The sequence below is a fragment of the Cupressus sempervirens genome, chromosome 6 (genome assembly GCF_028749045.1).
Source record: "Cupressus sempervirens isolate cs-2001-9-10 chromosome 6, ASM2874904v1, whole genome shotgun sequence".
Lineage (NCBI taxonomy): Eukaryota > Viridiplantae > Streptophyta > Pinopsida > Cupressales > Cupressaceae > Cupressus > Cupressus sempervirens.
In genome coordinates this window covers 497,890,961-497,901,208 of record NC_143123.1, presented here as the reverse complement: position 1 = coordinate 497,901,208, position 10,248 = coordinate 497,890,961, and the positions used below count along the sequence as shown (strand labels likewise).

General features: G+C 33.9%; 1 pseudogene; it reads right to left on the bottom strand.

The window, feature by feature from the left end:
- Nucleotides 1-1,297: 1,297 nt before the first annotated feature.
- LOC149553203 (U-box domain-containing protein 6-like) lies at nt 1,298-5,303 on the bottom strand (annotated as a pseudogene).
- Nucleotides 5,304-10,248: the final 4,945 nt, after the last annotated feature.

Below are 10,248 nucleotides of genomic sequence, written 5' to 3'. Positions count from 1 at the left end.
CATGCCATGGAGGATCCAATTTAAGTCCTTTGTATGAAGATAACTTATAAAGTGGCTATAAACCCTAGATGTAATTCCTTCAAACAAAGAGTAGCACAAGAAATTTATTTATTTTTTCCATAATCTGTACAATATTTTTAATTATTGTGTATTATAGTCTTTCACAATTATTATCTCAAACATGGATGATCTAACTAGGGTATCAAAACCTATGGATGAGAAATGAGTTAGTGCTTCATGGGAGCACACATAGGGAGACTACAACTTGAGTATTTGCCATTGTCTAAGCATGCATGTTTTTGATTAGCTATGCTATGGAAAATGATGGGGAAAGAAATTCAAACTAGTTTCCTAATGAGGTTGAGTGATTTATTGAAGTTGCTTTGACATTGATGTTCTGTGGAATAGTGCCAAGTCACTTGGATGTTTGAATTGATCTATCTGTTGAAGCATAATTTCTTAAGGACTTATTTTTGAAGGGTGTAGATGACTAATACTTTTTAGTTCATTATGACGTATCTCGATGGAGGAAGTGCTAAGTTTTTGTCAACTCTTTTTAGATGTTTTTAGCTTTTCCCCCTAACTATGGCACAAATTAGATAAATTACATGTGGTTGTGGTACTAGATATTGATGTTGTTGGCACATTTACAATGAGTCAAGCAGCATTGAAGTATTTGAGGGAAGGTGGAATTGGAAAGCCTCCTTTAGAGGCTAGTGTTATTTTAAACTTAAGTGCTACAATACGGTACCTTAGCTTTCTAGTATCAAATTCATGTCTCTGCTACAAAGGTTCATTTTTAATCATTATATTCTTCTTGGATTAAGATTTGAATTAACTATTTAATAAATTTAAATGTTTCAGCATAAACATGAGTCATTTTACTTACATAATAATTTAAACAAGTTATCTAGCAAATTTTTGTTTTGTTTACATGCAGCTGTTGATAGTCTTACAAGATCTATGGCTTTAGAGTGGGGGACAGATTATGGAATACGTGTAAATGGTATTGCATCTAGTCCAATTGAAGGTATTCCTAGAGTGGACATACTTTCACCCAAGGAATTCCTAGGTGATCTTTAGAAAAACCAACTTCTTTATAAAGAAGGAGAAAAATGGGCTATTGCTATGGCGATCATCTATTTGGTATCTAACACTGGTTAGTATCTCTTGAACCTATCTAATAATCAATATTCAAAACTACAACTCTGGCCTCATGTTGATATTTGACTACAAGTCTACAAAATAATGTTTGAATAATATAAGAGGGCATTTGTTTATTTCAAAGGACATCATTTCAAAGTACATCTCTTAAAACTAGTTGACAATGGTCAAAGCTCTTGGTGCATAGCAATGAGAGTATGGCCACCGATTGTTCTTGTTCCTTAGAGTGCCTGTATCAAGTAACTCTGCTATAGTCATGATGCAACCATCAGTATTGGCAATTGCTATTCTTCCATCTTCAATGGTAGCTAGATTATATAAGATGCTAATGCAAATTTCTATAAAATCAACTTCACAGACAGTGAGGAGATGAACAATCTTGGAAACGACATCTGCTAACACCATTCTAGACTAATTTTCAGCATTTGTGGATAAATGATATAATGATTTTAGAGAATATTGCCTACATTGGTAGGAGTTTGAGCTTAGTAGTTTAATTAGGTAAGGAATAGCTCCCAAGGAACCAATGCTTGCCTTATTGTCAACCCAACTAGATAGCGCTAGTAAAACTGGCAATGCTACTTCAACTGCTTTCGAATCAAGAAGAGTCAATAACAATGGTACTACACCTGAAGATACAATTGATGCCTTGTTCCTACAAAATAAAAATTTCAAGAACACTATAGAAATTTGTCGTGGATATTACATGAATACATTTAAACAATTGATTACTAAAGATTGTTGAATGAAATGCCAAAAACTGTTTCAACATTTCATATTAAAATTGTCTACCTATTATTGTTCCAAGTTATTTTGAGAAGTGCCAATGCCCCTACTTCTTGAGACTTTGTATCTAGTACATCTACAGAAGATTGCAAGAAATTCACAAGAGAAGAAATAAAATGATTGGCACCCATATAAGAGCAAGCACCATCATCCTTACACAATAATGCAACTTCCTGTGCAATTGCACACTGTACTCCTAAACTTGATGAATTAAGGTTTGCAAGCAACCTTTCATACTTTTCAGTACTTTGCTTTTCTAGATTTTGAGTGTCCACCATATTGTAAGTCAAAGAAGGGTCTATACCACTGATTTGTATCAATTGTCCCTGTATAGATAAAACTATGGACTCAAAGGAGATGTTATGATCTAAAGTGGGAGTTGATAAAGCACCAGCATCTCCCTCACCAAAATTTGCAACTTGGTCATCGTCTGATGATCCCACCTTGACTCTTTTCAACCGAACATCAGCAACACTTTTCATGGAATCTAACCACTCCCATCTCCAGTATATTAGAGGCAAAGAAGTTGGGGGAGGTGGTTCTAAAACTTTGATACTATTTTTCTCACACTAATTCCCAATTAATCCCTTCACACAGTAGTTAGGAGTGACAAAAAGATACGATAATTTTTGCTATGTTTTTGGGCATGTATCATTATCCTCACTGAACCATTTCTCTATGCATACTCTTTCATATGTTTGACTAGAGAAAATGATCAGAGGATCTGACATTAACTATAAGGAAATTGGACATCTAAATTCTTTAGGAACTGCTAGCAACATTCCCATGGAACTTTTAAGAGTTTCCTTGGAACCCAGTTTGAATGACTAGAATTTAGAATCATCCTAGTACCTCCTCTTGCTATTAACATGAGCTTAATCCAAAGAACTACTAACTATAGGAGAAGATGGATCAGAGTACTGAGAATCGGCATCATCCATACATTCATTTTTGAAAATCTTGTTGTATTTTCTTAGGATGTGTAGGAGGTATGAAATAATTGATTCTTTTCTCTTGTCATCGTCACAACGAGATTTATCAAGTTACTTCCTCAAACTTCTCTTCTCCATTGAAATTGTTTTAGGAGATACTATTCCCAACCTTGTAGCTGCTTGATGGAAAGCTTCTAGTTCTGATATATGATTTAGACCACTAACATCCTTGTCCTGCTGCAACAATGTTATAAGATCCCTACCAGTTTCCTTTTCAATGGGTTCAAGAGAAAATGTTGTTTGTTCGAGCTCCTTGAAAATTTTAGTAATCTAAACAAAAATATGACCTTTGGTATATATTAAATTAATAAATACTAAACAATATACCATTGCATAGGATTTTCACTGCACTTTCTAAAAAGAACAAGTATACCACATTATGATAAAGTTAAAATTTATCTTTTCGATTGCATTTAGTATATATTGGAACAAACCACTTGAGCAATAGAATTAAAACACAGACTTACCAACAAAAGGAAAACTACGAGACATAGAATTTACCAAAATATTTCACTTATTCATCAACATTATTTTATTCATAACATGCAAGTACCAAAATAATCCATGGAAATATATAAATAAAAATATACATAATTCACAATATTCCCACCTACCAAGCTAGATTATGCAGTACAAGGACTTCAAGATGCTGTAAACCCTAAAGCAAATCATCTTTAACCCTTTCAAATTTAATTAAAACTGCATCCCCTGTTATCGCTTGGCAATGTATCACATATGAGACAAATTTTTATTTAAACATTGAATAAGTCAATGAAATGTACACATTTGAAAAATAGAGCATAATTTTGTTTAGTAATTGCATTTTAATTACGTCTTAGGTATCTTATTTTCCATAAGCAAGAGAAATGAGTTGGAACTCCATTAAGAACTAGTTTAGAAAACATAAACCATTTTTAAGTACGACTAATTAGATAATTCAAAATAGGTGATACTTTTGTATTAATAGGTTGTGGAAAGTCTTTTTTGTACCAACTTATAAGCTTATTGCATCTTGATCTAATTTTTTACTTCTTTCTAATTTTTTTATAGGGTACACATTCATTTTCTCCCATAAGTTGACATTCTTTGCAAATTTGGTTATGTGCAATAAATATTACATACCAAATAGAATTTTTTGCAGTCTCCACAATGTTGAAGAAGGGATTTTTCCTTTTCAAGAGCTAGATGAAATGCACATAAGGACTGAAGGCCTAACTTACAACATAGATGAGCTACTTCTATGGCAAGAAAGGTTTTCATCATCTTACCAACAAGCCTAGCAAGTTGCCTACACATACCTCCATGTAGCTACACATATTTGAGAATAAAATGAAATCATAAAAATAATTGGAGTACCTTTTCTTTAACTCTCACATGTACTCCCAATTATAAGTTCAATATACAAAACCAAAAATATAGTTTCAAAATGTGACAGTACTTAGCAATCATGCAACTCTTACATTTCAGATGCAATAGTCAACATAAAGTTACTCAAAGCTTCACTTAAGGTATTCCTATCCTATATAAATGCATTCTTGCACAAGAATCCTATCACATGATGTGAATTCCTAGATTTTGAATATCGTGTAGGTGGAGTACCAATTAATGTTTCACCAGATGTGCAAAATCCATAGATCAGAGAAGGAAAATACCAAGAGACACTATTGCACATGGAAGAAAGAGAAAATGTAGACAACCATATACTCCACATAAATCCAAAAAAGATGAAAGAAATAATTAAAGAAAACATCCTACTAGGAAAGAAAACAGGGCAATAATTATTCAGATAAAAAATTGAGGCAATAATGGAAGAAGACAGAAGCATGGGAAGCAAAAGTAATAGGATAATACCCTAGATCAAAATAAAAATATGGGAGCCATTAGCATGAACTATGAACAAAACAAGTAGGCAACAGGTTGAAGTTAAAATAGGATCAATGAACATTGAATATAAAATAGTTGTCAAGCAATATTCAAAAGAGTTGCTTTCAAGGCTAGTCATTCAGGTATGATGACAACTATTGTACTTAAGAAAATAGGTCTGCTCCTCATTTCAAAATCTATAGAAGGTTTATACTTGAGAAAAGTAGACAGATCTTGCAGTTAAAGCCCACACATAGAATAACACTCATCTTGTTAATTACCTGACTTGCTAGCATGCACAGAAGCAATCATAAGTATTGATCACAAAAAAAAGTCCAAGTTCACAAAGTTTTTCATTTGGCTATTTCATAGATACTAACAGTGTGTGCGCAAGAATGTACGTACTTCAGGTGAGCACTTTAGAGAAAGAGAGAAAGATACCTTTGCATCATTAGCAGTTGAGAGGATTTTCTCTACAACTGCTTCTATTCGCTCCATCAAAGCATTGGACTGCATTATTTCAATGAATTAGTAAAATCATGAGCACATCTCTCTCTCTCTCTCAGTAAGTATAGCTGAATCTATCTGGTCTGTTTGAGAAAAATAAGGTATGTTAATTTTTAAGTATTTAAAATTTCTCTATTTTGAAAAATGTTAATTTAATTTTTTATTTAAGGCCGAGTCATTTTTCTTTTGGCATGGTATTATTGAAGTAAATGCTAAAAATCATTGTTGAATGAAAAATCTATTAAGAAATACAACCCAATCTATTAAGAAATATAAAATATACCATAACCACATAGAATTGTTCTTTCTTTCTTGAATATTTTAAGCTACTGAGTCTTTTAGGTCTCAAACATGAGTGATTTTGATGTGTATTGTGCAGAGTGTTAAACAAGAGGTACACTTCACGTCCAAGTATCCAGCTACTGAGATCATCACAAAAATGGAGGAGCATGCAAAGCCTCTTGGTTTCAATGTTAAAAGAAGAGATTACAAGGTTATGTTTTTTCCCTAAGATTCTTAGTTTTAGTATAGTCTTATTAGTTGATTTGGTGATGTCTGATCTTGTCCATATTAACCAACCTATCTTATCTGTCTAGGTCAAATATTTTTCTTTTAACAAACATTCTGTAGTAGCAATGTCATGCTCACATTTCCTTGTGAAGGATGAGTTTGCAATCTGGTGAGCTTGACAGTAAAATTTGGTTGAAATGATAGTCTTCTAGCAAAAAATTTGTGGGATCGGTATGAGAATGGTTTCATTTGTCAGTTTTTTACTCTATCAGCAACATGTAGTGATGGATAAAGTGTTTGCATGGGTTATCAAAAGACCCTTGTGCTTAAAAACTTGAATATTTATATTCACTGGAAATGGTTTCTTCGATTGTTTTGAACTCTTTAAGGATCCAAGCATAGGCTCAGGTCACAGCTCCCCAAAAATTTAATGCATTGAGCTCGAGTAGCATTTTTTTGAAATGATATTCTTTCTTTTAAGAAAAAAGCTAAGATTGAACTGAATCTGCCTAGTCTTGTAGATCTTTATCTATTAACGAACTATACATGGAAAGGTAATTCCATGGCTACATGAGTTACTGAGAGACTGTGGGGCGTATAAACTTTGAATATTGATCTTCACCAGAAAGTCTCTGACCTGTAGCAATGGTTGAAAGAGATTAGAGGTCGTAGTCTAAGAAATTAGAATCTATAGTACCCATAAGAACATATGCATTTATCAGTGATTCCATGATTCATAGTCATGTTGTGACTACATACCACCAGTAAAGATATTCGGGAAATAAAATATGTCCCTTAAATTTAACGAAATGTTTTTTTTGTATGATTTTGTAAACATAATGCTACCATTCTAGGCAAACCTCACAGCCATGCTACAGCTGTATAAGTACTTCTTCTAAGACACCGACTGTGCATTTAACCAGAGAAAAAATCAAATCTTGGTTCAGAATTATTCCTAAGCCGACTCTAGTAAACATGATGCCCCATGAAAGAAGTCTTGAAAAGAAGTCTCCACAATTTTTTCTTTTCTTGAGACTTCAAAACAAAATAGTAGAACAGATGTCCAATAATGCCTCTTGTAAATAATGTTGAAGAGTAACCTACCTATAATTAATACATAACTATAGTACATATAATAGACATTAAGCAAATACTAAATTGTCTTCTCTCTAGATTTCTATCACATAGGGTACAATTTCCTATAGGTCCTTGCCTTGAGCTATCAACAGTCACCCTCTCGTGAAGGAGCGATGGATTGTTACATATGAGCTTTTCAAAATTACTCTTTTCTAAAATTATTTTCAATAAATAATAAATTGATTAGTAGGAGATATTTTCCAGGTAAGTCAAATTGGGATATTGCTATCAGGATTCACTTAGGAAGGCCCAATTCTTTTGCGAGCATCACTTAGATGCAATGATTGTTAAGTGTTCCATTTATTCTTGTGTGAGATGGATTCTTGTGAACCACAACTCTTGCAACATGGTCAATGAGTTTAACTCAAAAACTATAAAGTTAATAGCAATATCATAATTGTTTAAATATTTATCAGTTTACATAAATCATTATGCATCTATATCCATCTGATATTCCTAATCTATTTGCATAGATGAGGCTTTAGGGACCTGAAACAGGTCGTAAGGGGCATCTCTCTATAGCCACAAAGGTAAGTTAATTTTATTTTCTTGTTCAAGATTCTTAAGTTCCCTAAAATTTTCTTTGATTCAAAAATATTGTAGTCAATGCTAAGAAATCTAAAATATCAATTTTTTAAAGCATGTAACAAACTAAATGTACACACAAACCCTGTTGCTTTTGCTCTCCTAGTAGCAATGTATTCCCTGGCTAAGATTGTATTGAAACATATGTAGGTTTTCAAAGTTTCTCCCTATCTTTTTGTTGTGGAAATGAAAAAGATTTTAGATGATACACTAGAATACATACCATCAGTGGGAACTTCATTTTCTTGTTGGGAAGTGTCTCTATCTTTTCCACTTCTCACTACTCTTTCCGTTCACTTTTTCTTACATTTCTAGCACCAACTAATCCATTCGGGCCCTACGGGTGCTAGGGCCCTTATAAATAGTAGGGCCTTGCTCAAACCCCTGGGCTAACTTGGCAAATAGTATGGGCCCCATAGAATTTTAGGGCACCCTGCTTCCCAATCAATGAGTCAATCCCACCACCACCCGGCTAAGGGCTGAGCACAAAGAGAGGGAGGAAGGTAATTAAGATATCAGAAGTAGCACACGATATATAAAATAGAACCCTGGTCTTTAGAAGGGGATAAAAGGAAAGTAGTTTGAGAATATGAGATTTGAATAGAATTTTCAAGCTTTATTGTAGCTATAGAGTCTCTACAGGTATCTCTTAATGCTGGGTAACATAACACTAGGTTTTAGAAATTGGCAGCCCTTTTGTATTCTTTTTCTTTTTCTTTGGAAATTTTTTTGGCTTCATTTTTTTGTTCATTTTCTTCCTTTTACATTTAGTGTATGCTCTATTCACATTCATTGGATAGTTGATTAGTAGACACATTGTCACAACAACCTACTATTAGAAATTAGTGTTTTAAGTTGTAAAGGGGATCTCAAGAAAGTTCCACTTACAAATATTATGTGAAGTCTTGTTGCATTACAAGCAACCAGAGGGGATGGCTCAAAAAGTTAGATGAAGAGATGCAAGGAACCAAATATTGCCTCACATTGCAGACCTATTTGATGCATTAGAAGCCTTTCATGCTCAAATCAACGCTATCAAGACTACAAGAAGAAGAGGTCCCATGGCAATGGAGGGTATCAATAATGATGAAGCAATGACACAAGAAGATGCCACAAATACAAATAATTTTAATGATGACATCACAGGGGAGCAAATTCACTATTGGCTAGCTAAGTTTGGCAACAAACCAAGGGTTGATCCCCTATTCTACATAGGAAGCTTAAACTCAAAAAGAGTCAATGGACTAGATCACTTAGATAAAATGAGACTTAAGAGTTCAAAGATATCGAGGACTATAAGAGACAAGTATGCAGCAAAAAATTTGGATACAAGTTGTTCATGTGGAAGATGACACTAAGAAACTATCAAGGTATGTAAATGGATTGTGCATCTCCTTTTACTAGGACATGTGCTTTTTAATCATTAAGTCCATCAAAAAGGCCTACCAATTCACACTAAAGATGTAGTTGTCTCATGAACAAAAAAGACCATGCAGTTGTGGTAAGGACAAGAATAGAAAATAGTGCATAGGAAGACATACCTCGTCACACAAAGAAAGCATGGAAACTAATGGCATGTGTCAAGTGTGAAATGTGAGCAAACCCTTGATAAAGCTGTAAAGAAGACTAAGCCATGTAGGCTTCAATGGAACTTTCTTTAGATGTAAGCAAGTGAGTCACCACAAGTTTTAGGTCTAGACATTTCCCAAAAGCAATGTTGTGTAAAGAAGAGTGTGCATTTGGTAACTAGTGGAACAAAAAGCTCTAGCCCAAAGGCTAGAGAGAATCTAATGATGTAACATTCTGTTGAGAACTGCATGTGAAGATGATAAGTTGTAATTGAATACCAGTTCATTCCAAACACATACAAGTTGAGAAAGGAAGTAATGTATATTGATCATTAGCAAACATAATATCAAAAACTTAGCACCCATGAAGGTAGTGCAAAGATTGGTGTCAAAGATTGAAATGCTTTGTTGCAAAGAAAGTACTCACAATGGCAAAGCAGTATCAAGTCTAAGGCTTGTCTTGTGGGTAAATGTTTTGAAGAAATTACTTCTCTTCACTGGAATTGGGAGTCTAATAAAGCAGTAAATCATTTGGAAAATATGCAAATTACCTTGTTGCCCTATCTCCACCATGCCTTGCTATGAATGACATAGCCACTGGAAAATTATAATGTTGTCCTAAGGGTATGCTTGCCTGTTGGTTTAGGTAAATACAAACACAATTTAGTAGCAAATATTTTCCTCATAACATAATACACAGTGTTCATTCACTAAAAGATAATGACCAACACCATTTGTGCTCGTTACATAAAACAAGGAAAGGATGAGAGTAGATGTAAATGAAGTAGGTCATGTAGACTGCAATAGAGATCTAGCATTTTGGGTCATATCACCAATAGCATTTGGTTGACCATCCTTGCCAGCAATAGGATTTCTACTACTCAAAAGCATTCAAAGTCTTTTGCTTTCCACATCATTAACATTTGAACTTGAAGGTGATGTCAAATTTCCTTGTGCTTGTGCTTGCATTAACTATTGTTATTGTGGACTTAGCATTTGAAGTTGGTGGTATTGGTACTGTGGAGAATGAATAAATGATTTGTGTTTCTATAGAAGACCTAGCCAAAGTTGGTCAAGACCCTTGATACAAACACACTTGAAAAATAATGAATGTCAAAAAATGTGCTTAACACTGG